At 46.0% G+C, this 27327-nt stretch overlaps 1 protein-coding gene across 2 annotated transcripts in view; it reads right to left on the bottom strand.

Moving 5' to 3' along the window:
- The window catches only part of map1aa (microtubule-associated protein 1Aa), a 127117-nt gene that overhangs the window by 34313 nt on the left and 65477 nt on the right, over window positions 1–27327 (bottom strand). Inside the window, exon 1 of one of the 2 annotated variants that reach the window (XM_048520873.2) lies at window positions 10465–10501. The exons of the other annotated variant lie outside the window; for it this stretch is intronic. The gene's annotated coding sequence lies outside the window, so the exon portion shown is untranslated. Of the gene's footprint in view, window positions 1–10464; window positions 10502–27327 lie in introns of those variants that run through there. 2 annotated transcript variants of the gene reach the window in all.

The raw sequence follows: 27327 nt of genomic DNA, 5'->3' as shown, positions 1-27327 counted from the left end.
TCCTTATTTCAAAATAAAGAGTCACCCATTTGAGAGAGAGATGAGAAACTCTTTCTCAGAGCAGAATGAGTCTTTGGAATTCTCTTCCTCAAAATGATGGTGGAAGTAGAGCCTTGAATCTTTGCAAAGTTGTGCTAACTAGATCTTTATGGGTTATGAGGACAGGTAAGAATTTGGAATAATCCAATTAGCCATGATCCCACTGAATGGTGCAGCAGGCTCCAGGGGAGGAAAGACCTGTCGTTGCTCCTCATTTGTAATTCTGTACGTTAAAATGGACAGAGACACATTTTATTGGGTAAGGGTTCGAGGAATATGGAGTTTTAGAGATTAAATCTTGTTGAGGTCCAGATTGAGTTGAACAGCATGGTATCAGTTGAGGGACTGAATGGCCTCTTCCGAAACACCCTCTCTCTCTGACCAGGTTTCCTGCCATTTTGTTCCCCGCAATCATTCAGTTGAGGGCATCGTCTGGTCAGACAAGCATTCATTGTCCAATTCCTAATTGCCCAGAAGGTAATTAAGAGTCAACCATATGGCTGTAGGTCTGGAGTCACACGTAGTCCAGACCAGGTGAGGGTGGCAGATTTCCTTCCCTAAAAGGATATTCGTGAACCAGATGGGCTTTTCCCCAGACTATAGACATAATTTGACTCGTAATTCCTGATTTTTATTGAATTCAAATTCCATCATCTGCCAGCTGTAGGATTTGAATTCAGGTCCCCAGAACATTACCTGGGGCTCTGAATTAACTGTCCAGAGATAACATCGCTTGTGCCATCGACTCCCCACTCCAACTATCTCTTTATTGCAGCTCAGCACCATATCGTTTGATAATCGCTCCGTGTAATGTTTTAGTGCATTAATAATCAAATCTCATCCACAAACGAACGGCAAGAGAGAGAGAGACACTCAATGGGCATCAATCCAGTCGGATTGGGTCAGATATGGAATCAAATTCACCAAGAATTCCCAAGATCGGTGTGAGGACTGAAACCCCGTTGTTGACGTCTTTCTGCATCACACTGAACTGGTTGACCCCCTCTGTTAAAGATGCTATATAAATGCAATTAATCAGGTCTGATTTTTTTTAAAAGCCCAGTCAGGGCCTGGGTTGGAGATGGGCATCACTATCCCACATGTCAGTTCCTTGCCTCCATCATGTCCACAGGCTATTCTCAGAGGATGGGTGAGAGTGAAGGCAGGCATGTGGATTAATGTCATTCATGGACAGTGACTGTCAATTCCTTGGGACCTTCCCATCAGCTGCTGGTCCCCTTCGGGCAGTCGAGAGGCAGACCAGTGCACCAGGCAGGCAAGGTAAGGTGTCCTTTTCTGCTGGAGGCCAGGGCCTGCAGAAGGGGAACACCCCCTCCCTCCCAAAACCTACATTCCTTGCATCCTCCTGTCTGTCTCTCCAACATGGATTCCCACTGCACCTGCCAAACCAGAAAGCCTCCAACTGTGCCAACCTGCTCAGGGGTTCAATTATGCACAGCTCTGACGGGGCTGGGACTTGAACCTGGGCCTCCTGGTCCTGAGGTGGGGACATTATCACCACATCGGAAGAGCCTGAGCCCGCCTCCGCCTGACCTTGCAGCTTGGAAGGGAAACACTGGAAAGGAAGCCCCCTCCCCAACTCCACTTGCTATCTCTGGCCATCAATTTTCACCCACTTCCTGGGGAAGGAGGAAAGGAAGTTTCCCAAACAGTGAGGGTACGTGTCCCACACTTGAGTCTGGAGATGGGGTTCCAAAGCCTACAGGGAAAAAACTGCTTGCTGATGTAACCCATTTCAATGGCATTGCAAACTATGACCCTTTGTCACCGCTGTGTCGGGGGTCTGTGTGCGATTCCACCCTCAGTCAGCTGTCGGCGTGGAGTTTGCACGTTCTCATTGGGTCTACATGGGTTTCCTCCAGATGCTCCTGATTCCTCCCACAATCTGACAATGTGCAGGCTGGGGTGGATTGGCAGCGTTAAACTGCCCATAGCACTCATGTGCAGGCTTACGTGAGTTAACCAGGGTGGGCGGTTTGGGAGTGGGGGGGGTGGTTAGGTCTGGGTGGGATGCTCTGCGGAGGGTTGGTGCCTACTCAAATGCACCAAATGGCCTATTTCCACACAGTAGGGATTCTACGATCTGACTCCCAGAACAGAGGGAGGAATTCCCATGCTCCTCTCCAAGCCTTTAACTGTTTCCTGTGAGTTCCCTCACTTTGCTGAGCCCCTTACGAAGCCTGCTTTTCAAAATCCAGTCCTTTGTGCACACAATGCAGTGGGAGCTTCGGGTTTTGCTTTATATTTCCTCCCCACCACCTCCATTATGGCTGTTGTTGATAAACACACGATGGCTTAGTAATCCCGACAGCTGAGTTAAGCACTCAAAATAATTCCTTCCTCCCTCAGACAGGAATTCAGCCAACAACACTGAGGGGTCAGAAGTCACATACCTCAGATCATTCTTAAGTAAACAGAACATGAGGGGCAACTCCATGAATGGAAAATGATTCAAGCTCTCATTTCAGTTCTTGTCAGGGGTCACTTTAGGAACTGTGTCTCAGTTCTATGACCTCCGAATCTACCACTGACACATAAAGGAGGTAGAGAACGACACAGAGGAAGTATTTTAATGCGTTACGCCAATACGATCCACTCTGGTTTTCTTTGCAATTCAACCCCTGTGGGCTCTGTCAGAGAAAAAAAAACTGTTTCCAGGAAGGAGTTAGAGTTAGATACAGGTCTTACAGCTAAAGGGATCAAAGCTTGTGGGGAGAAACTGAGATGAACAGCCATGATATTGAATGGTAGAGCAGGCTTGAAGGGCTGAATGGTCTACTCCTGCTCCTATTTTCTACGTTTGACAGCAGCTTTTGTTGCCCATTAAGAGTTACTTTTAACAGATGGCCTTAAAGCACCTCTACTAACCTCCCCCTTCAACTTCCACACTCAGGACTAGGCCACTCAGCCCAACAAACCTGCTCCAGCACTCAATGGCTCAATTCCACTATCCCACTTGGTCCCTACGGCCCTCGAGTCCCCGAGATGCCTTGAAAACTCGGTTACTCCCAAGCATAAATACGTTCAACAAATGAAGCATCCACCAGCCTCTGGGGTACAGCATTTCATAGATTTTAAAGTCCATCTAAATTGCCCCCACCACACGCCTTTATTCCCCCATCACCATCGGGGGGTGGGGGGGGGGGTGTGCGGCGATGAGGCTGGGGTTAGAGGTTTCTCGAATGGGGTCCGGGTCCATTCAAACCCTCTCCCATTCCCGTTCCAGTAGGAACCCTCAATGTGAGAGCAGCTCAGTGGGTTCCATCGCATCACTGGAAACACTGACCAAATTAAAAGGGTGTTTTGATGCTGACTGTTGGAAACTTGGGCCACCGTGCATTTATCTAGTGTCTTTCCTATCCTGAAACTTCCTGAGGTACTTCACAATGCTGTAGTCAGACCTGAATCTGACGCCAAGACTGAAGAAAACTTCCCTCTGAAGGTGAGGGGCAAAGCCAGAGAAAGGGGGAGTGAGGATGAGAAAGAGGAGGAAAGTGAATGAGCAAGAGGAGACTGCAGCAAATGAAGGGGATAGGGAGAGAGCAGGGGTGAGGCAAGGGGATGATGGGGAGTGAGCGGGGGTAAGGGGTCAGGAGGGGAGGGGAGGGGACGCGAGGAAGGGAAGTGAGCAGGGGGGAGGGGACGGGACGGGACGGGAGGAGAGGGGTGGGGAGGAAGGGGAGTGAGCAGGGGGGAGGGGACGGGAGGAAGGGGAGAGAGCAGGGGAGGGGAGTGAGTGAGGGAGCATGAGGTGGGACTTTTGTTTTGTTGGGCTGAAGTAAGAGACTATTTTCCCCAGGATGTACACGGGGTTTCCCTAGTCTGATGAATGTGACATTTGTTTCTGTCTTACACTGTAGCAATAATTTCTATTTCCAAGGTCACCTACACAGGGGTGGGACTGTGGCTATTCACAGTTCAGGGTTAAGACCTGGTGTAGATCGAAAAGATACTTGAATGATCTTAGACGCTGCATTTAACAGTGACATGCATTCTGTCTCTGAGTTCCTATCTCTGGGTCAGGGTCACAAGTTCAAATTCCCCTCCAGAGACCAGAGTACAATCTACAGTCTATGCTCCAATGGAGGGCTGAGGGAGAGCCCAACGCTTTCGGAGTGGGCACTGAGGGACTGCTGCACTGTTGGAGGAGCCCTCTTTTAGATGAGAGGTTAAATTCACCCTCTCAGGTGCACTCAGGAAATGGCACTGTTTCGAAGAACAGGAAGATTATCCCAAAGCCCCCAGACACGTCTTTAAAAAAAAAGATTGTCTGGTTGCTGCGCATAAATTGGCTGTTAGAGGGGTTTCCTGCAGTAAGCTGTTGAAATTCCCTTCAGAAATATATTAACTCAGGGGTCATCAGAGGACACTGGAGGTGCTAGGGAAATGTAAATTCTTTCTTGATAAAAATGGAACTGGCCCCGATGATGCTAAGGACACCCACCCTAGGCTAAAGGTGAGATATACACTGTGCTGATCAAACCACCTTCAACTGTCTAAACTAGAGGGAATTGCTATCCTGCCGGTCTGTAGTTACTCTCAACAAGCTGATAAATGATGGGCACCGCCACAGCTTAAAAGCCCAGCAGCAGGCCCTAGCTGGCACAGAGTGCTGACAGGCTGTTTGACTACATGAAGCTTTATAGCTATGTCCTCATCTGAAGTCTGGGCCTGCCCTACCTCAGTTTTTGGGAAAAATCAGGAAAACCTTTACCCTGTGTGGATGAATCTTTGAAAATGTAGATCAATACTTACTGTTGAAACAATACAGATCGAAGCTGTGCTGCAGACACAATGGTGGGTTTGTAGGTGGGTGGGGGGGTCCCTTGAAGAACAACACAGTAGCCTGTCCCACTCAACACCCAAATGCAGGTATATGGTTAAGGGCACAACTTTACAGGGGCTTTAGGCATGTTTATTGTTCCCAGGTACGCCCAGTGGTAACCCCACTTTAACCCTGGATACTATTCCTTAGGAGGTTTCCAAATGTGTTAAACTCAGTGCCTAAGGCTCAGAGATTGATCGCCAAGAGGAGAAGAATCTTTCAGATTCCTGAACAATAAATTCTATCATTCTCTGGTCTTTCTACTCCTTTCACAGAAGCACCTTTACCTTCTCATGTAAGTTTAATCCTCTGCCTGCTGATCTCCATCAGACAATGATGGAATTGGCATTTCCTGCACGTTGAAGCTTCCCCAACTTGGGAAGAACAATAAAAAATTCCATCCTCGATCTCCCGACTGCCACCTCAGGCTGCAAATCCAGCAGAATCCAACCACTCAATTAACACAGGCATAGCCAGCTCCCATTAAACTGCCAACCACGGAATGGCAGAAATTTATGGATGAGGTCATTTGCTCCATCGTGACCATGCTAACCCAATACAAGCTACCTCTGTCCTTTGGAGATTTCCACAGCACTGCTGCAGATGGAGAAATGACTTAATGAGATCAATTCAGCCTTGACGCTCTTACAAAACAGCTACAGCTCACCACAAGGCTGTTCTGAGGAAGGGTCACTCAATCCGAAACGGTAACTCTGAATTTCTCTCCACAGATGCTGCCACACCCGCTTAGCTTTTCCAGCAATTTCTGCTTTTGTCACCTCCAAGCAGGTCTTTTAGTTGAAGGTAAAGCTCCTGACAACATTATTTAGAGAGTTGGAGAGACTCTCCTGATCCTGGCTAGGATCAGTGCATCATTTGCTCCCTGTTCAGCTCACAACAATGTGCATTTAACTAACACCTTTAAACAAAGTGCCCACTAGGTAGTCCACAGCAGTGATTAGCAACCAGGGTTTCGGCATTGAGCTACTCAAGGAGACATTCACACAAGGTCCCTAAACTTGGCTTGAAGAAGTAGCTATTATACACCTCTATCTCAGGGCTGTATGATTCCACTGATCTTAAAGGAAGGGGGAAAGAGGCAGAGAATGGTTTGGGGACTAGGATTCCAGAGCTTTGGGCCCCAAGCAGCTTACAGTACAGCTGCCAATGGAGAAGTGGCTAACATAGGGATACACAAGTATCCAAAATTGGAGAGATGCAGATATCAGAGAGATGTAGGACTGTGGGAAATGGCAGAGATACAGAGGGAAGAGGTTAGGGAGGGATTTACAAAGGCTGGGAATTAGCATGTAGCTTGTACAGCGATGGAATCCAACACCGGTCTTCCTAGCCCCGAGTGTTGGTGAATTGGACAGAGAGCAGGTCCTCCCCTTATCAACCCGAGTCAAGGGAAAACAGGTTGTCAAAGTGGTCCAATCCAGTCCCATCCCAAATAAATTCACCAAAACTCCATCTCCTTCAACTCGAGATGGGGAGGGACCCACAACCATCAACATGGACCATTCCACATTATACCAGCTATAATGGGGAGGCAATGGCCTAATGCCATTGTCACTAGCCTATTAACCCAGAGACCTGGATTCAAATCCCAGTGACTTAAAACAAACATAAAAAGTCATTCAATATGACTTCATTGTAGTAAAAACCCAGCTGGTTCATTAATCCCTTCCAGGGAAGGAAACTTGCCATCCTCCTGAGTAAGGGTCACTGGACCCAAAAAGTTAACTCTGATTTCTCTCCACAGATCTGCTGAACTTTTCCAGCAATTTCTGTTTCTGCTTCCAATTTACAGCATCCGCAGTTCTTTTGGTTTGTATTAAACCTGCCATCCTTACCTGGTCTGGCCTACACGTGACTCCAGGCCCACAGCAACGTGGGTGCCCGTAGGTGCTGCTGAGCCAATGATGCCCACATTCTGAGTGTGAATTTAAAACAAAACTGCGACTCCACCAATGCTGAAGATTTCTGGAAATAGCGGGTATCTGGAAGTTCTTCAGAACTAACAAAAAACTTTCAGTAAACGATTTGCACATACATACATGCATTATGCATAACATTCTCAGCTGGCAGGAGGGACTGCTCAATAACCCGGGCTCACAAAGGTGTGACCTTGGGAGTTGAGACTGGAAGGGTTAACACTTTGAACCTCACTGTCCAGTACTCACCAAAAACATGGATTCTGACAAATGTTTTAAAAACACGACAACTTAGCAAACCATCCTTCTGTTATTGCTGGTTGTGTGGACGCACCGCATATCGGGTGTGATCTTACAGCTGATTAGGATGTTCCACAGGCTCATTCTGACCAGACACTGGCTTTAACATAACTCTCCTGTGCACCAGCAAAGTCAAAACTGCATCATCATTGCTACAGATCCATGATATATTAACCAGGAGGGGAGTGTCAGAGAGAGGGGAGGGGGTGGTGTGGGAGGAATGGGACAAAGTAGTGGGTAAGGGGAGGGGGGAAAAGAGGAGAGTGGGAGGGGAAGGTGAGGAGAGGAGTAGGTGGAAGTGGCGAAGGTGGAGGATCTGAATGTGGCAGACATGTATGGAAAGTGCAGGGGGATGGGGCCATGACAGGGTGAGATGGGGAGCCAGTGGTTGGTTTGGAATGGGTGGGGGCAGGGTGCAAGAAAGGGGATGAGAGAGAGAGTGGGGATGACAATTGGGTGGGGGGGGGGCAGTATGAGGGATAGGAAAGAGAGAGAGAGTGTGTGGCACGGGGGGGGGTTAGGGAGTGGAGTAGGGGATAGATGAGGGGTGAACAATGTAGGTGCTAAAAATGAAGATTGAGAAAGGGGCATTGAAAGCAAGGGTCGAGGTTGGTGCCAAGGAGGGCTGAGGGGGTTTGAGAGACGTCAAGAAGGGAATCAAAAGTGGTGAGAGGTAGAGCAAGGGGAAATGGGAAGAAAGAAATGTGGGAGAGAGAAAAAAAGTGAACAGAGAAGGATGAGGGGAAAGCAGCAAGAACATATCTTCCTGTCAGAAGTTTGTCTATTGCATGGATGTGCCACACAGACAGGCAACGGGATCACTGTGCTCCATCTGCAAGCTCAGGAGTGTGAACAGAGGGACTGCTGAGACACTGAGCAGCTCCCTTCAGACAGTCAGCAACACACGCAGGCACTCGTTAAATAACGTCAGCTTGGACCTGGCTGGTGGATGGTGGAAGGTGTCAGACCTCCTTATAGAGATCCAGTCCGCCTTTTCTATCCTGCCACTGCAGTAAGCTCCAATACTGGGCACCTGCAGCAGCAACTGGGCGTCATTAATAAATAAAACCGCAGCAGCTAAGGCACTCCTGGCGTTTCCCAATCATTCTTCAGCAAAAAGGAGAGAGAGCACAAAGACAAATCAATGGAAAAGAATTTATCGCAGATAGGCTAAATAGAAAACCTCTGTAAAATTACAATGATCGGGTTTATCTTTCAGAGAGACAGATGCCAGATCTATTTGAACAAGGAACAAAATACTGTAAAACACTTAGATCCAAACTGGCCACACACTCTCTCTGTGTCATAATGACCTGTGATATGATACAGAGAAAACATTCCAGTGTGGAACCAGACTCCAGCTGTTATACCCTCTTGTTGAGTGCTCACAGGATGAACAATAAGGAAGTGAATGTTTGCACCTTACGGCAAGACCATTTTCAGTCTCCATCCTCCATCTCCAGACAAGGCCAGCTTCATCAGACAGAAACCGCTGGTCTCTCACAGCCCAGAAACTGTCACACAGTGTAAACCTGTCCATTTAACACCATACCCCGACTTCAACAATCCAGAGACAGAGAGAGACTGGGACCATCTCATGACAGCAATGGGACTGTATTTGAAACGTGACTAAGTCTCTTCTGTCTCAGGCCTAAGGTTTTACATTTGAGCAGCTTCTGTTGAGAAATGCTGAATTGTTGCTTTGCAGCTCAAAGCAGAATTCCAGGAGCCAGACCACGCATTGGCAAAAATGTTTCAAATTTCACCTCCCTGCACTCCCCTGACCCCCAGTGGGGTAAGAGAGGGGTATTGTGTCTTTATCCAGAAGAGGGTCCCGCAATAGCACTCTCTCCCCCCCCCCAGAGCCTCAGTCTTTCGCGCACTCCTGAATCCCCGTCATTTTCAAACATCCACCTTTACAGGCATCGTGCAAATTAAACCCACGAGCACTGATCCCACTTCCTCCAGGTTATAAACTGCTGGGGCTTCACGAACTGTTCCAGAACTTGTAATCAAACACCAAAACCTCAAGCTTAGTCTGGGAGGCTGCAGCACTGTGTGTCAGCCTCACTGCGCCAGTAACACAGGGGCAGAGAGGCAAGTCTTTACATATAACACCAAGGGGTGAAAGGATGGGAGGCGAGAGTGATCATCTCTTTTTAAAAAAGATTAAGGACAGTATAAAACATTAAGGTCACCAACACTGCAAAGTCTGCCACCCCCAGCATCACTTTACACAGTATGGGGGGGGGGGGGACTGAAATGTAGAGCTACGGTCATTGGGGGGGGGGGGGAATGGGACTAGACAGACAGGGAGAGTCTCTGCAAGCAGGACCATTCCTGCAGGGACCCGAGCTTTCTCCTTGCATTCCAAGGTTGAGTAACAGTACCAACGATGGTCATCACCCTTCGTCGCAAGCGGCAAATGAATAAAAAGGTGCGAATATATTGGAACAGAACCAACAATGAATTAAATAACTAGGTCCGCCTTTACATTACTGCATATCTAAAACACTTTGGCAGCGGAAATATATATTCTAAAAATGGTTTGAGGGTTAGTGAATAAAATACTTTTTAAAAACAATTAGAGATGTTTTCTGCCCCTTGATTTGGGACAATAAAACGGATTTTCTCGGCGATTAAGGTTGTTTTGAGGGGTTTGGGAGTGGGGGGAGGTGAGGAGACACTGCAGAGTGTGTCTGGAGGAAACAGACAGACTGCAGATCTGCCGCAGTCTCTCTCATTCCTTTGTGGTCCCTTCATCCAGCTCCTTCTCCCGGAACCATTAAAGTCTTCGATTTTGAACAATTTAAGTCTTCCCATTTTGCGTTGCATTCTGAACGCCACACTCCGGCTGCAGCGGTTACACTCAGAAAAATATAAAACGCATCATTTTCTCTGATTGCCAGCGAAGGGAGGGGCAGGGCACAAATGAAAAAGATATTAAACTCCTTCTCATTCTTGTAATACTCGGACGATTTTTGGAGACTGCGACTAGTCACTGACATGAATATACCAACAACATCCCTGGAAGCCAGGACTGTAACAGATTATGTTAATTGTGGAAACTGAGCAGACAGAAGGGGCAGGAGAAAGACTAAAATGGACAAGTGAAAATAAAACCATGTTTTTATACACGTCCTCCCCATACTTTAGAGCTGACAAGGCTAGGTCCTGACAAACTGAGTGGTACCAGTCAATTCCCCCGGCTGAATCAATCCCACTTCCAAACTCAACCCCATTTCTCTTTTAAAGCTGAGCCCAGCGATTTTCCTGCATTGATCGCACTCCACATTAAGAACTACGCCAGCCTGTCTCGGTTTCCGAGTGTGTGGATCTTACCCGTTGTCCAGAACCTTCTCCCTTCCCGGGCACCCGCTCGGTCTTCACTCAAACCTCAGTCTGCAGTTTCCAGCTGCTTCGGCTCGACTCCAGGGCGGAGCCGCCCCGCCTCCCTCTCACACACTTCCCCAATGCAGCAGCTGCATTAACCCCCACAGCACTGAGACAGGCAGAGCAATGTGTATCGCTGTCTCTTTACACTGGGTCTGGACAATTACAGTGACAGAGGGATACACATGAACTCAAAATGGGACAGGGAGTGAGGAGGAAAAAGAGAGAGACAGAGACCAACACAGAGGGGTAGACATTACAAGGGGTACAGATAGACAGGGATCCAGACAGAGACCAGCATTGAAATCCGGCAGACAAGCAGCCCCAGAGAAAAAAGGGGAGGCTCTAAGAAGGGAGAGAGAGAGAGCCAGACAGAGACACAGGGAGGCAAACAGGGGGAGAGAGGGACACACAGGGAGACAGACATGCAAACAGAGGCATCAAGACCCACATAGACAAAGAGTGAGAGAGACAGAGAAAGGGAGAGACAGAGGGAAGTCACACACTGACATTGAGAGAGACAAATGGAGAAAAATGGATAGATTGAAGAGAAAGGTAAGAGATAAGCTGGGAGGGAGGGAGCAAAGAGACAGAAATAGGAGAGAGTGAGACGGAGAGAGGCACTGAGGGAGAGGAGAGACCTCTGTGGGTTTAGAGAGATAGAGAATGAGGGTTAATTTCACCTCTTCCCTCAAAGAGTGAATGCACCATTGGGTATGACATTGAGAAATCGCTGCAGGAAGCTCTCAGGCTTGTGTGTAACTCGTTGGTTTATCTGCAGGATAAGGTAACTATTTGGAATGCTTGAAGGAGTAAGACTCCAAAAGTTTGCATTTTCAAATAAACCTGTTGGGCTATAACCTGGTGTCGTGTAGTTTCTGACCTTATTCGGAACAGGATGAGGTACTTGTTTCCATCATTGCCCTTTATGTGGCTGACTGTGGGTGTGTGGGCAGTGAGTGAGAACACATTGCGGGTCTGAGTGTCATGGCCCTCTGCAGTTGAACTGCCTCTTTTTGGTTGCACTGCGTAGACACCAACTTGAGGAAGGTCCTGAATCAGTGGCTGAACATGAGTCAATATTGAAGGTGATGGAAAGGCAGGTCCAACATCATGGGCCAATCCATATCCCCCAAATAGAGAACTGAAAGTCCTCCCCTTGACATCCTATGGCATTACCATCACTAGCTCTCCCACCAGCAAATTCCTAGAGATTACCATTGACCAGAAAGTGAACTGGATTCACCATATATTGTGTGTGCAAGAGCAGGTCAAAAGTTAGGAACCCTGCAGTGAGTAACTCACCTCCTGACTCCCCAAAGCCTGTCCACCATCTACAAGGCACAAGTCAGGAGTGTGACGGCATACTCCCCAATTGCCTGGATGAATGCAGCTCTCCTGAATCTTTTTAAAACTTCTTTCAATCTCACATTGGGCTTTTGACTCCCTCAGAAGTGGAAACATCTCAACATCCACCCTGTTGAAATTTTTCAAAATCTTTCAGGTTTCTATTAAAACATCTTTCGCATTTCTGAAGGAAAGAATTCCTCATAGATATATCCTGTCACTTTCAGGAAGTAATTGTTGCTACTTATCCTGATGCTAATAAGCCATAAGAGAGTTTCGATCGTTAAGGAGGCAGTGGGAGGTGCTGTGATATTTGTGTTAGACTCAGTGGGCCAGCTCTCAGCGTCTGATGCCTCCCTGATAGAGAACATAAGACTTATGAGCAGTAGACCATTCAGACCCTCAAGCATGCTCCACCATTCAGTAGGATCATGACTGATCTGACATTCCTCACATCCTCTTTCTTACCCTGTCCCCATAACCCACAATTCCCTGTCTGATCACAAATGTATCTGTCTTGCTATACATATACACAACACTGCACAGGGCAGGTGAACAAAAGCTTGGTCAAACAGGAATGTTTTAAGGAGTGTCTTAAAAGGTGAGAGAGAGTTGGGGAGGTTTAGGAAGGGCATCCCATAGCCCAAGGCTCAGTAGCTGTAGGTGTAGCCATTAATGGTGGGGCAGAGGAAATTGGGGATGTGCAAGGGGTCAGAATTGAAGATATCCATTTAGCTCAGGAGCGAGTTTTGAGAATTGAGAGATTGGGAAGGGTTGAGGCCACCAAGAAAGTTGAAAATGAAGATGAGAAGTTTAAAACTGGAGCTGCGTCAATGTAGGTCACATTGGGAGTTACAGAACAAAGGGTGAGGTGAAGTGGGCAGACTGGTGTAGTTGAAAGAATAATCCAGATGAAAGTGAGTGCAAATCCCACTAATCTTTAAAAATCATTTTTAAAAGCTGGCATCAGTAAATGTGACTGCTAACCTGTCTGATTTTCACAGAAACCAAACTGATTAACTCTCATCATTCAGCAAATGAAGCTTGTTGCCCTTACTGGGTCTACACATGACTTTGGCCCATGGCAGTGCGAGTGACTCCAAACCGGACCGTGGAGTAGCCAGATGGTTTGGCAAATTAAACTCTGGGGTATCTATGGATGAAGAACAAACACCGACAGCACTCATTCCTCAAGAATGTGTAAACTGAAAAGCACTATGCCCCTATGGAGGTAAATGAGAACATAGGAGAAGGAGTAGAGCATTGAGCTCCTCAGATCTTGGCTGATCTATGGCCTAACTCCATATACCTGCCTTTGGCCATTATCCCATATTACCTTTGCTTAACAAAAAATTATCTATTTAAATTTAACGACAGGAACTTTTCTACAGGGAATTTGATAAATATGTGAAAAAGGAACATGTATAAGACCAGTTGGAAACAAACCAGGAGGAATGCGGCCATTAATTTTTTCTCAGAGATGGCACAGTCACTTCATGGACTTCTTGCGGGCTTTTACCCACTTACGATCTGACAGTGTGGCCCCTGAGGAGCATCTGATCCATATTTTCTCCCTCGTTCTCCATCCAAAGGCAAGTCTGATCCACAGCACCGCACTGTCCAGCACAGGTAGATCCAATAGCCACCCAGAGCAGTGTCGTCACCAATCTGATCTACACTAGCCACCACGAGATCCCCCACCCTGGGAGTCCCAGGTACAATGGCTGGGTACGTTTTTTTTTAACCTACATGTTGTAGCTGGGAGCTGTGGATGGGGGAGTAGAGGGTCCCATTTCTTTTCATCATCCTATTGATTCTCAACCTGTTTTGCCGTGTTACGAGCACACCTCTCTGGGCCACGATGTCCTTGAATGGGACTTAACCGATGGCATCTGGCTCACAGGTAGGGACACCTTCCAACGCTCCACAAGATCTCCTTTCAATGTCTTGTACTGCAACAATTTTCAAGAACCTTTATTTTTAAGGAGAGAATGTTATAATTTGTCACAGTTTGTACGGTGTGTGTGTTACAGCCAAACTCTGCCGCCCCTTAATTTATTTTATATATATCTGGAGGACTGGAGTGCAAAGATGCACAAGTTATGTTGCAGTTATACAAAACCCCAGTTAGATGCCACTTTGGAGCACAGAGCAGAATTGGGTATCACACCTCAGGAAGGATAGAATGGTCTTGGAAGGGGTACAATGTAGGTTTGCGAAAATGATACCTGGACTTCAGGGGTTACATTATGAGTTATAAAGCACACGAATTAGACCTCTTCTTCTCTAGAATTTAGAAGGTTAAAGAGTGATCCGTTCAAAGCCTTCAATATATTAAGAGGCAGGATAGATAAAGATAAACTATTTCCACTGGTTGGGAATTTTACAACTAGAGGCATGATCTGAGAATTAGGGCCAGATGGTTCAGGACAGATGTTTGGAAGTACTTCAATACCAGAAGGTATAGGTCTAGGGTGAGAGGGGAGAGAAACAAAAGGGCACAGAGGGACATTTTTCCCCCCATCGAGGGTGGAGAGTGTCTGAAATGTGCTGCCAGAGGTAGAGGTGGGAGCGAGTACAATTTTAATATTTAAGAAACATTTATACAGGTATGTGGATGGGATAGAGTGATATGGATCAAATGCAGGCAAATGGGACTGTTTTAAATTATGAAAACTTGGAGGCACGGCAAGTTGGGCTGAAGGGCCTCCATGCTGTAGCCCTTAGGACTCTGCGACAGTCTCAGAATAAAGGGCAGATGAGCAGGGGTTCTTCATTCATAGGGCAGTGAACCTGTGGAATTCCCTACCCCAGAGGGCTGTGGACTCATTCAGGCAGAAATCCACAGGGACTTAGTTACTAGGGGCTTCCAGGGATATGGGATAGCACACTGAGGTAGATGACCAGCCATGATCTAGAATGACAGAGCAGTCTTGAGAGGGATGAATGGCCTACACCTGCTCACTGTTCCCTTGTGTGGAGCAACAGCTTCCAAAATGGGAAGTTGATGCTGGGAATGCATCAGCATCCCGAATGGCTTGCATGGAATTTATAAGCAGCTGTACGGTCACACAGTTCAGAGGCAACATTGTTGCGGCTACTATGTTCCTCATTTCTACTCAAGTGGGTGTTTCTTCTGTCGATTATCATAAATCTTTTGTCCTCTGGTTACTGATATCCAGAGCGAATGCAAACAGTTTCTCCCTATCTACTTTGTCACAATCCTCATCACTTTGATCCCTTCAGTAAATCTCTAAAGATCCAACTGGAACAATCCCCTACTTCTCCAATCTCTCCAGATCTCAGAGGTCCCTCACTGCTCACTGTAACATTCTGGTAAATCTCTGCATTTTTCTCAGGGAAGTCTGGTGTTAACAATTTAGGTTGAGGGAAGGGTAAGGAAGATGGATTTGTTTTTCTTAAGAGTAAGCAACTTCTCTGAATGACCTACTTAAAGTGCTTCATAAGAGCAAAACTACTTTTATTGGCCTCAGGTTCAAGTCCTAGGAGATGGCAACGAGGCCGATGGCAGATCAATGACAAGCTTATGGAGTGGTGGGTGCAGTCTTGAGGGGCCGAATTGCCTATTGCTGATCCTATTTATTATGTTCTTACATAAAAATAGGGATTTGAGGAGGAACAAAAAGGAAATTTGGGATTAATTTCCCTATAAAGAGAATGGATTTTGCAGTATTAATTACCAGGGAAGTATATAGAAGCAAATTGTTTATTTGGGTTCAAGAAGCAATTAAAGAAAGAATTTCAGTATAAAATCTTCCAGGACATCCCAAATCACTGCACAGCTGATGAAGTATAGGCCCGTAAGAAACACAGCAGACACTTTAGCCACAGCAAGCTCTCAAATATTAGCCAAATGATAGCAGGCAGATCATTTATATTCACCTGTTGGATGAGGGGTTTAAGGTTGACTTGAAATATCAAGGACAAATTCCTCTGCTTATCTCCAAAATGGGGTGGCACAGTGGCTCAGTGGTTAGCACTGCAGCCTCTCAGCGCCAGGGACCCGGGTTCAATTCCAGCCTCGGGCGACTGCCTGTGCGGAGTTTGCACATTCTCCCTGTGTCTGTCTGGGTTTGCTCCAGCTTCCTCCGACAGTCCAGAGATGTGCGGGCTAGGTGGATTGGCCATGCTAAATTGCCCAGGGTGTGTGGGTTATAGGGGGAATGGGTCTGGGTGGGATGCTGCAAGGGGTGGTGTGGGCTTGTTGGGATGAAGGACCTGTTTCCACACTGTAGGGAATCTAATCTAAACACACCCTTTTTGGGAAGAAAGTTCCAAACTCTCTCAACCCTTTGAGAAAGATAATTTCGCTTCATCTGTTTTAATTGGGTGACCCCTGATTTTTAAACAGTGACCCTAGTTCTGGACTCTCCCGATAAACAGGAAAAGTTCTCTCCAGAGGATGCCTCAGAATCATATACATTTCAATCAAGTTTTGCCTGTTATTCTTCTCAACCCCAGAAGTAACAAGCTCCAGCTTTTACAACCTTTCCTCATAAGCCAAACACTAATTCCAGGTGTTGTCGTGTAAGCCCTCTCTGAATTGTTTCCAATGCACTCATTTCTTTCTAATTGCCTAAATAAAGTTACTAATACAGGACATGGTACACCAATATGGTTGCACCTGTGCTCTCTATAACTGGAACATAACCTCCTTACTATAGTATTCGGTTCCCTTCATGATAAATAATGACACTTACTAACTGTCCTAATTGCTTGCTATACCTGCAGACCAAACGTTTTGTGATGCATGCACTAGGACATCCAGATCCCCCTGCATGCCAGAGCTCTGCAATCTCTCAGCTTTTAGATAGTACGCTTCTTTTTTTGTTCAGATTTTTCTACATAATATCCCATTTATCACATATATGCCCACTCACTGAAATGTATCTACGTCTTTTGATAGCTTACTTACGTTGTCTTCACAACTTTCCCGTCTACCTTTGTGTCATCAGTTAATTTGGCAATCGTAATTCAATCCGAATCATTTACATAAACTGTAACCGGTCAGATTCCCAGCAGCAATTCCTGTGCAAACTGGAAAATGACCCGTTTATTCTCCACTTCTTGTTTGCCATCCCAGTCTTCTATCTATGTCAATGTGCCACCCACCACACCACATCTATTTCACATTCATACTGATGGGGGCAGACATGCCCTTTATTTAATTGCCTAGAAGTGCCATCTCCTTCAGACCGCAGCAGAAATACCAAACGAGATTTCATGGTCAACAGCCCAATGCCAGTGTCGAATCTTTGGTACATTTAGACAAAAGCAGGATGCAACAGAATTGGTTAGAAAGTGGGGCAGGCCGGGTGAAAACCAGAGCTTTACAAAGTTGCATATCCCAATCACCGAGCATTCTGCACACTCTGCAATGACCTGGTTTTAGGATCATCATTAAATACAGTGTTACAGGGGCCAGGGAACTGGTGGGAAATGTTGGAGCTCGTGTTGCTTAACAGTAAAGGTTCAGCTGAGTTGGCTCTGCAATGGTGCATCTCTTTGTCTGAAGCTGTGAAAATGGACGGAGATAAGATCAAGTGAACTCCCAATTCTTCATATTTATTTAACGGTGGCAGAAATGATCACCTCTTTCCCCTCTCCTTTGAACACCCAGGACTGAGAAAGATGACTCAGTGGTTAGGACAGCGCTGGAGATTTGGGTTCGATTCCACCCACCCCGAACAATCGTCTGTGTGGAATTTGCACATTCTCCCTGCATCTGCGTGGGTTTCCTCCAGATGCTCCAGTTTCCTCCCATACTCCAAAATTGTGCAGCTTAGGGTGGATTGGACATGCTAAATTGCCTGTAGTGTCCAGGGATGTGCTGGCTAGGTGTGTTAACCATGGGAAATGCAGGATTACAGGGATGCTTTTCAGAGGGTTAGTTTAGATTCAATGGGCCAAATGGCCTATTTCTACACTGTAGGGATTCTGGTTCTGACCCACTTAACAAGCACAGTGAGACTGAAAAATGACCGTGCACTTTTATAGCATCGGGGACCCCTAATTTTCTCTTTCAGCCTTTACAAGAGACAATGGCCAATTGCTGCATCAGACTGCACAGAAAGAGGCCATGGGTTCTGGTTCCTTGGTTTGAGCTAATCACATTCCCCATTTACCCTGTAATTTGGTTTTTCAAATATTTATCCAACCGTCTTTCAAAGGTTATTGGGTTTGTGCTGTGCACCCCAGCTCACAATAACACGCTGATGTAAACAAACAAGATCCCTCGTATTGGCTTTATTGCTTCTGTAAATCACCTTAAATCTGTGGCACATTTCCCGCTTGATTTTGTTCCAAATTACTGTCTCTTAAAGGTTGCCCCAGCTGATGGTTGGTGGATATATCCACCTGACCTATGGTAAACAGGGCCAAGACATTTTCAGTTCTCCAGCACTTCCTCTGTATCCAAAAGAGGATTGGAGGATTGCGATTGGAACCTCCATAATTTCAACCGCTCAATGGTCCAGGATGCATCCTATCTGGACTTCTCTGCTTTGAGGACCAGCGTTTTTTCAAGTGCCTCCTCTCTATCTCTCATCCCAATGTCACTACCACTTCTGAAGGAGGGCCTATGCCCGAAATGTCAGCTTTCCTGCTCCTCTGATGCTGCTTGGCCTGCTGTGGTCATCTGGCTGTACACCTTGTTGCCTCAGGTTCTCCAGCATTGGCAGTACCTACTATCTCTCACTACCACCTCTTCTTTTTACTCCTTGGCAGCATTATCTTGCCTAGTGAAGGCAGTTGGAAAGTTGGTCCCCATTTAGCATCACAACAAAGACTCCTGGCTGTGCAAGAAAGCTGAGGCAATGAGCAGGGCAGAGGAGGCTTGTGCGAAGAATAAACCCAGGTGTGGATCTACTCTCTCTGTGGATCTTGGACTCTGCCTCTTTAGGTTCCATTGGGCTACTATGGGCTTCCATGGGATTGATCCATGTTTATCTTTGGCAAACATTGCAGTTGTTTTCCAGGACCTTTTGCAAGACCTGGAATTTCCCTCAGGCTGACCACCTTCCATTGGATGGAAGGGAAGGAAGTACAGGATAACCCCTGTCTGGTGACCTGACGAATGCACCTTTCTTGGTCGAGTCGTACTTGACCCTGAAACAGCCTGATCCTGGCTCAGAGGCTGTGAAGCTACTGTGTCTCACCAGACCTTCTCCAAATACAGGAGCAGTGGATACAGCCACCGTTCCAGCCAGAAGACTTCAATTGCATTGAAAAAGACAGAAATTTGGTACAAATGGGAGGGGTGATGGCCGAGTGGTATTATTGCTTGACCTATTAATCTGGAGACTAGGTAATGTTCTGGGGGCCTGGGTTCAAATCCTGCCGTGGCAGACAGGGGAATTCGAACTTAAGTGAAAAATTTGGAATTAAAAGTCAAATGATTACCTCTTGTTGGGTTTTAACCCATCTTGTTCACTCATGTTTTTTAGGGAAGGAAACCGGTCGTCCTTACCTGGTCTGGCCTCCATAAAGTTCCAGACCCACAGCAATGTGGTTGAATGTGCTCCGAGTAACTAGAGATAGCCGATAAATGCTGGCCCAGCTAACAACACCCACAGACTATGAATGAATTTTAAAATAATATGTGATGCCCACCTCTGTTCACATCAAGCAGAGTATGTGAGTTTGCAGAAAGAAGACTGGTTTGATATCAGTGTGTTATTAACTTTGAACAGATTTAAATGAGCTTCGAAGAAAATTCCTTTGATTTTGTGCCCATTTTAAGTGAAGAGCAGATAAAGGAATTTCACTTGAATGTGATCTTTGTTGATACTATCCAACATCATTTCAATTTCTGTATGCCATGGTAAATATGTATATATTCTTGGATAAATAAAGCACTCAATTTTTGACTTGCTTCATGTCTGTATTTGTGCACCTTTTTAATACTCTGATTAACAGAGATATACTAAAGAGAAGCTACATGAGGTCAAATTGGAATAGAAGGATGTGGTGAAAGGGATGAAGAAAAGGTCCATTTGGAGCATGAGCACCAATGGACTGAACAGCCTGTTTCTGTGCCCAAAAAGTCTACATAATTCTACGATCAACGAAGTGTGAGAATTCAAGTTGACAGCGTCTGATGTCTTCCTTTCACCAGTCGTCAGGAGGGACTGGATCATTGGGGGTGAAATTAACTTACTTTCTTTCAGAGAGCTGTAGTACTGGCAGGGACTCGCAAATACACCCCCCTCCCCACTCCACCACCTCACACTCTCCTTCCCCCACTCCCCTCCCCACTCCGTACTGTGTACCCTCTCTGGATAGGAGTGCAACAGCTGTCCAGTAGGGACACGTGCCTGGCTTTTGTGATCTTATGTACTGGAATGGTGGGGGGTTTGGGATGGAGTAGGGGGATCAGGTTTCCCACTCTGCTGTTCTCAAATTGAGTGCCATTTACTGCTTATTTGCTAGTTATAAACTTACCGGATCCTCTTGATCACTTGCAGTGATTCACTGTGGAAGTAACAAGGCTGCTGTCTCCTGAAATATTGCGTTCCATGATTTCAAAACAAGACCACCATTAACTTCACTTTGAAAGAGGAACTTGTTTTTCTTTAACCTGTTGGAGATCACCTCATGATAATGATCCTAATGTTGTGTAGACTTATTTGATTCAAAGTTCATCTCCTTTACCAATATCACACTTGTTTGAGTGGGGGTCGGGGTCTTCAAATTTTATTCAACCTCCAAAACTTAGTAATGAAACTATATAATCCTCTAAGTTATTAAATGGGAAAATCAAGATGCAGCGTTCATGTTTAGGTTTCGGGCTGCATATCTGAAGACCATTGCATTGGAAAAAGTCTTGTTGGAAGATGCACACAGGTGTACTCCTTATTATGGCAAAAGAAGAAAAATCTTGAACTCACATGTAGGGTAAAGTCAGAAGTAACATGACACCAGGTTCTCATCTAACAGGTTTATTTGAAATCACATGCTTTCACCTGAGGAAGGAGCAGTGCTCCCTCCAAAAGCTTGTGATTTCAAATAGACCTGTTGGGCTATAACTTGGTGTCATATGACTTCTGATTTTGTCCATCCCTGTCCAGCATTGGCACCTCTATTTTGTTTGCTGGATAGAAAGTTGGGTCCAGTTGCTGGGGACAGTAAAAGCAGGGGTCACTTACCCCTTGGGCTGTGAATGCAAACCGTTTTCTGTAAAACAATGGGTAATTTGGTGATGGTTTAAAAAAATTCAGAAGTGGGCATAAGCATCTGTAGATACAGCAAGCAAAAACTAGGGGCCACCATTGTAAGGCAGTTGCTAATGAATCGAATGGAGTAATCAGAAGGAACTATTTTACTCAGGGTTGTGTCTATGGGCTGTGCCAACAATAAGTAGAAGTTTGCAATCCATGTGGGTGACGAGAGAGTTGCACCCGACTGGGGTGAAACATGCCTATTGTGTTGAAACTCATTCCAATCGGAAACAAGTAACCAGACCATAAGGAGTTCTTACATTAAACGTTAAACTAGTTTAAAGAAACAAAAACATAAATTGCTGGAAAAGCTTAGCAAGCCTGGGCAGCGTCTGTGAAATCAGAGTCAATATTTCAGGTCCAGTGACCTTTCTTCAGAGCTCCGAGGAAGGGTCCCCAAACCCGAAATCACTGCTGCTAGACCTGCTGGTCTTTTCCTGCAACTTTTGTTTTTCTTTCTGATTATACTTGTTGCAGTGTTTTCCTGCTACAAACAATTAAAATGTAATGCTACACTGGCATGTCATGAATGCAGCTTGGCATGTGCATTAGGAACAAGCAGATGTGTGTGTGCTAGGGACATATTTTCTGTTTGCCCACAGAGGGGGCAAAAATGTGGGACTCAGTCACACTCTGTGGCTGTGAGGGGAGTGGTGTTGATGTATTTGAAGGGAAGATGGATAAATGCACGATGGAGAACGAAATAGAAGAATATGCTGATGTGGGTTGAAAAGGATGAGAAGAGTCTCAGGTATAGAGTAAAAATGGTCATAGGGTAGTTGGGCCAAATAGCCTGTTTCTGAGCTGGGAAATTCCTGTTAAAATCCATTATTACTCACTAACTGAGGAATGATCCATCTTGAATATTGCTGGAAAGAGAGATGTTGCTGAAGATTTTCCCTCATCAGGACAAAGAATGCCAAATTTCAAACAATCACAATAACTTATTCTACAGGAGAAAAGGGCACTGATTGGTTGGCAAGAGAATGGTTACACGACTGGGAGGTGCAGTTGTTTACTGCGAACCGAGCAGAGGTGTTCTGCAAAGCGGTCCCCAAGCCTCCGCTTGGTTTCCCCAATGTAGAGGAAGCCACACCGGGTACAGTGGATGCAGTATACCACATTGGCAGATGTGCAGGTGAACCGCTGCTTAATGTGGAAAGTCATCTTGGGGCCTGGGATGGGGTGAGGGAGGAGGTGTGGGGGCAAGTGTAGCATTTCCTACGGTTGCAGGGGAAGGTGCCAGGTGTGGTGGGGTTGGAGGGCAGTGTGGAGCGAACAAGGGAGTCATGGAGAGAGTGGTCTCTCCGGAAAGCAGACAAGGGTGGGGATGGAAAAATGTCTTGGGTGGTGGGGTCGGATTGTAGATGGCGGAAGTGTCGGAGGATGATACGTTGTATCCGGAGGTTGGTGGGCTGGTGTGTGAGAACGAGAGGGATCCTCTTTGGGCGGTTGTGGTGGGGGCGGGGTGTGAGGGATGTGTTGTGGGAAATGTGGGAGACGCGGTCAAGGGCGTTCTCGACCACTGTGGGGGAAAAGTTGCGGTCCTTGAAGAACTTGGACCTCTGGGATGTGCGGGAGTGGAATGCCTCATCGTGGGAGCAGATGCGGCGGAGGCGGAGGAATTGGGAATAGGGGATGGAATTTTTGCAGGAGGGTGGGTGGGAGGAGGTGTATTCTAGGTAGCTGTGGGAGTCGGTGGGCTTGAAATGGACATCAGTTACAAGCTAGTTGCCCGAGATGGAGACTGAGAGGTCCAGGAAGGCGAGGGATGTGCTGGAGATGGCCCAGGTGAACTTGAGGCTGGGGTGGAAGGTGTTGGTGAAGTGCATGAACTGTTCAAGCTCCTCTGGGGAGCAAGAGGCGGCACCGATGCAGTCATCAATATAACGGAGGAAGAGGTGGGGTTTGGGGCCTGTGTAGGTGCGGAAGAGGGACTGTTACACGTAACCTACAAAGAGGCAGGCATAGCTGGGGCCCATGGCCACCCGCTTTGTTGGCAAGTTGACTCTAATTGGCTGAGACACCAGCCTGGAGAGAAAACAATGGAGAACTATAACTAAAACTAAACATCTTACAAGTACAAAGTTTAAACATATTCCTTTTATTTGCAGAAAATGGGACACTACGAAAAATCTCGTTCTTTTAGTGAGAGTAGGTAAGCTGCAGAATGAGTTTGACTGATTACCTTATTGAACAAAAGACTATTGTGTTTTGTGAAAATAGTGAGCTGCCTCACTGATAGGCTCAGTTAGATGAGTTGCAAAGGGAAGTTGGTGGTTGTCTAATACACACACTCTGTGACATCCTGCCCACAATCTGTAATGTGGATGTTGTACAATGACAGGGTTTAATCCTTCTCTCCTGCATAAAAGGAGGGTGATGTCACTCGTGGTCACCCAGCCATCCACTTGAGAAGGATTCTAATTGTGGATGGCACGTATGGAAACCTATCGCAGCGCTTAACCATTGCCAAACCTGCGGATGGACATCTGCCCACATGCGGGGTTTCCAATATCTGAATAGGGAGCACAGTCCTTCCACCACTTAACTCCAAAGAGCCGAGAATGAGTGAAGTCTCAGGAACAACTGTGAGGTGCAGATAAAACTGGAACTGATGTAACGGTGTATTGGTAAGTTAACCCCAACCTGCTGCCTTATGAAGACTACCTACTCATGGGTCTGACATAACTAGGTGTAGAGCTGGATGAACACAGCAGGCCAAGCAGCAAAGCTGATGTTTCAGGCCTAGACTCTTCTTCAGAAAAATCACTTTTCTGAAGAAGGGTCTAGGCCTGAAATGTCAGCTTTCCTGCTCCCTCTGATGCTGCTTGGCCTGCTGTGTTCATCCAGCTCTACACCTAGTTATCTCAGATTCTCCAGCATCTGCAGTTCCTACTATCTCTATTCATGGGTCTGTTGAAATTGTCTACCTATTGAGAGGATTGGAGGATTTAATTGAACCAACTAGCTCTGTGCCTGAAAATTTCCTCCTTAAATCTTCCCTCCTTCAAAGACTATCCTCAAACCCACCTCTTCAATCAAGAGGTTGACCATTTCCCTGATTCACTACCCAGATAACTTGATGCCATCCTTCCTCTGTTGGCCCACCTGTAAAGCTGGATGCTTGGCAAGTTTTGCCCCTTTAAAAGGGGCAATATTAGGGCATGTGGTTAGCGTGACTTTCTTAGGCCAAATGGGCAGACTCTCTGCAGTGGATACAATGTGATTGTGATGTGATGATTCAAAGGGCAAACGCAAGTTAGAACGAAGCAAATACAAAGATTCCAGCCCTAGCTGAGAGCGGTACCAATGCCACCTTCATCTTTATACTCATTTTTGTGTGTGGTTGCATTCAGAGGGCTTGAGTGGTAGAATGGTAATGTCCCTGCCTCAGAGCCAGGAGACCTGAGTTGAAGTTCCAGAGGTGCACCATGTCGTCTCTGGAACAGGTCGAGTAGAATTATTCACAACCAGTGTTCAGTTTCTAGTTGGAAACGTACATTCAAACACACTTGAATTTATCACAAAGCTTGAACTTTGTGTGAACAGCCGTTGTAGTCAGATAGTGGTCGCAGTTCTCGAGTAGCAATCTGGACGGACAATAAATGCTGGCCCAGCTACAGTCCTTAAAGGCATTAACAAAAAGTCTGAATCCCCACCTTCGGAAAACAAATTCAGAGGGTCTGTTGGCAGCCATCAAATAAGGTTATTACCATATAAAGTCATTAGATTATCATCTAAATCCAACTGTTTCAGTTAACTGCTACAGGGAGGTCCAAACCTTGTCTTGACACTGGCTTCACACTGAATTATTGATTCCTATGCCATAAAGGCTACATAATAGACAATGCATTGTCTTAACTTCATGTTTATTGTGCTAGACAGGATATGGGAAAAGGAGTTGTCTTCATTGGTTCAGTCAGTCAATGAGGACTCTCCAATCTAAATCTTAGAGTGGTTGTCGGACACAAGGAGGCGATTCAATCCATCATTTCAATGCTGGCTCTCTGCAGGAGCAGCTCAGCTCATCCAACTACGCTGAATGAATAAAACTCCTCAAATCTATCCATGTCATCCATGAAACTATTCTGGTGACTCTTTCTTGCTCCTCTGATGCCTCCACACCCTTCCTGAAGTGTGGTCCCCAGAATAGAACATAATGCTCTAGTTGAGGTTGAATTAGTGTTTGATGAGGGTTCTGCCACAAAAGCGTTGACCACCTTGATCACGTGCTATTGGTTGACATCAGCCCTACATATAACTTACTCCAGTTTACCCAAAAATCCAGTGAGGCTGCTGTGGTCAGACAGTCTGAAATGGCCTCCCAGCCCTGTCAATGTCTTTGGGAAACCTGTAAACATGAATGAGTCATCCTTTAAGTGTAGCTCCTGGTCTCACTGGCCTGTAATGATAACTCCCCCTGGTTTTAATGTGCTGGGTCTGCCTCTACATTGCTGAATCTAATCATTACTTAAAACAGATCATGAATCATGCCATTCCAAACTTGCTTCCTGCAGTTTGGATCTAGCCATCTTTATCTTTAGTTCAGTCACGTCCAGCAACATAAATCACTGCTTCTGTCCCTCACGGAATCAGTTCCATTTTTAACACTTAGCTCTTAACATGCAGCATGTCTTCCCCATTAGTTGTTTTACATTTTTCATAGGATTTGGGCAACACTAGCTAGGCAACATTGCTAATTACCCAGAGGACAGGGCCGAGAGTCAACCACCTTTGGTGCGGGTCTAGAGGCCAGGACAGGCCGGGTGAAGATGGCAGATTCCCCTCCATAAAGACCATAGGCGAACCAGATGGATTTTTTATAAAATGATAGTCACAATTGGCCAGCTGTTTATCCCAGACTTTTGTTGAACTTATATTTCACCATTTGCCATGGTGGGATTTGAACCCCTATCCCAGAATGTCAGCAGTTTGGATTACTCATCCATTGATGTTACCATTACGCTATCACTCCTCTAATTGTGGTCACTTCAACATCGACGATTTCAATCGGTCCATCATAGGTGGCCGTGTGTGGGCCCCAAGTTATGGGATTTCCTTCCTAAACATTACCACCTTGTTACTCCTTTAAGGTACTCATTACCAGTTACCTCTTTCACCAAACGTTTGCTCAGCTGACCCGAGATCTTTTTCCACAGGAACTAGGAGCAGCAGACCATTTGGCCCCTCGAGACTGCTCATCCCTTCAATGAGATCACAGCTGACCTGTTTATGTTTTGAATTTCACATTTTCATCTCCTCCCTTCAATAACCCTCTATTCTCCTGCCTAACAAGAATCCCCCTACCTCTGTCTTAGAGCATTCAATAATCCCTAGCTCCACTATCTCCCAAGGCTGAGAATTCCAAAGTACACAACACCCCTCCCCCAAAAGAGATAACAATTCTCGTCATCTCTGTCCTGAAAGGAGGACCTCTAATTATAAAACAGTGCCTCCTAGTTCTGGTTTGACCCACAAGAGGAAACATCTTTTCCAGGTCAATGGTGTGTGCTATCAGAATTTGTGATTATAGCAACATTTCGTTGCATTGTAGGTGATGTGCAAGCCAACATGATTGCTGTTCTGGACATACAGGCTGGAGGGTTTACTCCTGATCCTATGATACTCTAGATGTGTTAAAAACACAAACAGGCCCTGATCTACAGATATAAAGCGAAGGCCTTTCAGTGGACGTGGGTGTAGTTTGATTGGGTTGAAGAGAGGCAGAGTTGCACACAAGAATGTTCTTTGATGTTAATTTCATCTTAATCATCAGCAAAGGCTCTTTGAATTTCAGTCATACTCTCTGAGCAACTGTTTGCCCACACATCTAAATGTTGCCTGCAATTTTACCCTGTGTGTGCCGGTTATTTGCAGATACAGTGACATGCTTTTGGGTAAAAGAGGGTGTGGGGTTGGACTGCTGGTCACTGCAGCCTAATACAATCCCAAACCCCTCCCCTCCGTTAGTTCCCTGCTCCATTCATCATCCAGATTCACTCCATCACTACAGCTTTCAGGGATGAATCTTAAGAGTAGTCCGGGATGGATGTGATCATATCGCCTCCCAGTACAAAACACAATTCACATGCATTCACCTGTCGAGTTAATCCTCTGGCATCGTTAGAGCCAATCCATATCACAGGTATGTAATGAGTTTGATCCGTCATTTTGTAGAGCAAAAGGTTGCACTGATATTGCATTTTTCACAACCTCAGCATGT

This window comes from Stegostoma tigrinum, chromosome 36 (assembly GCF_030684315.1).
Source record: "Stegostoma tigrinum isolate sSteTig4 chromosome 36, sSteTig4.hap1, whole genome shotgun sequence".
Classification (NCBI taxonomy): Eukaryota; Metazoa; Chordata; class Chondrichthyes; order Orectolobiformes; family Stegostomatidae; genus Stegostoma; species Stegostoma tigrinum.
The sequence above is the reverse complement of the archived record's forward strand: the minus strand, read 5'-3'. Positions and strand labels throughout refer to the sequence as shown.